At 41.1% G+C, this 1,578-nt stretch overlaps 1 protein-coding gene across 1 annotated transcript in view; it reads right to left on the reverse strand.

The window, feature by feature from the left end:
• The window catches only part of sertad2b (SERTA domain containing 2b), a 62,550-nt gene extending 61,353 nt beyond the window's left edge, over positions 1 to 1,197 (reverse strand). Inside the window, exon 1 of the mRNA XM_020587036.1 lies at positions 954 to 1,197. The gene's annotated coding sequence lies outside the window, so the exon portion shown is untranslated. The remainder of the gene's footprint in view (positions 1 to 953) is intronic.
• Positions 1,198 to 1,578: the final 381 nt, after the last annotated feature.

Raw genomic sequence — 1,578 nt, forward strand, 5'->3', positions numbered from 1 at the left:
ACATTCCATACTGGTTAAAATTACTGACACTACATGCACGAATACAAGCAAACACATACACACACAGTGTGTAGATCAGGCCCAATTTAGGAATACTGTGTTGCACTGGAGCAGTGCAGCAATAAACTGTCATTCACTGATGGTGTGTGTGAGCATAAAAGACAATTTGGTTTTATAATGCAGCCATCACCAACTGCAACCAATGTGCTCTGATTTACCTGGAGCGAAAACTGGCGAAAAGGCAAAAACACTCAGGGCCAGTTCACCCAACTCCAGAAGGTTCAGGTCTCTACTATGAAACCCTTTTTGAACGGGACTCTGAAAAATCTAGCTATTCCAAACTTTAAAATGTTTGTAATCTATGTAATTCTATAGAGCCCTTTGTTTAATTAGTTATTTCAACTTTGAGAACTTTTTCATACGGCCTGTTGTGGCAGTCCCAATGCTTCTTTCAGCTGCAGAAACACCGGTATAAAGGGCACCATTACCAAATCTCAAGATTTTATTATTATGTGCCATAGACGTAGACTATGCCGATTTGAAGGTCCGCTTCAACTAACATGTAAAAAAAAATAAGAAGTCGTGTTCTGTCGTGTATCAGGTTTAAACAATAAGAAAGATCCAACTAACAACATTTCCTCCAGTGAAGTTTGGCGGTACACTGTCACGCGCGATACAGTGATGCGTAACGGGAATTCAACGCTGCGCGTTTCCTCTTGTGAACGCTTTGACTGTTATAGATAGGCTAGATAATTGCCCGGTAACTGGACACCTACATATCTCGTGTTTGCCAAGATCTATTTTCCGAAAACGTTTAAAGTGCTAGAATGAGGGGGTAATTAAGGGCGCATTAAAAACCATGCACAGACAGAGAGGTGGCGAAACGTAACTCACTATTACAACAGCACCAGACAGCGTACAAGAGTTGAAGATGCAGTTTCACACACACTCACCCTCTATGGCAGATCCGTCCAGCACGGTGATAAAGTAGAAAAATAGATCTGAAATAAACTGCACTCGAGATTTTGTTATGCGAGAATGCTCACTCCACAACTGTTGGGATGTCTAATTTCTATTTTACCCAAAAACCGATGGACCACGTAGTCTACAGGATCATCAGCCCGACGTCTCCAATGTCACAGATCGCGGCCAATGCGAAGTCATGTAAGGTGCTGCATTTATGTATCATGAGACAGTCAGTAAATGCGAATAACATTCTACTCTACCAGTAGACGGACAATAGCTACATCATAAAATTGCTCTCAGTTCTGATTTCTCTTCCCAAATGTGGCTAGAAATTGCAGTTTACTGTAGCTTTTAGGTAGTTTATTTGCCATTTCAATAACTATTTCAACAACTCAATTACTAAACCTATTATAGCCTATGGGGTAGTTTAATATACAGACATACGCACCTGCTAGAATTTCCTTTAAATTGTGACACGGTGGGAGAACTTCAGTTATTTGGTGTCTTATTTGTCTCCCTAAAGGGATATTTAGCCTGTTTGAGACGAGTGCAAAGAAATCATGTTCCCACGGTCCGTGAATGCACTACCATGCTGCCTGTGACAGACATGTC

The sequence above is a fragment of the Monopterus albus genome, unplaced genomic scaffold, assembly GCF_001952655.1.
Source record: "Monopterus albus unplaced genomic scaffold, M_albus_1.0 scaffold436.1, whole genome shotgun sequence".
NCBI lineage: Eukaryota > Metazoa > Chordata > Actinopteri > Synbranchiformes > Synbranchidae > Monopterus > Monopterus albus.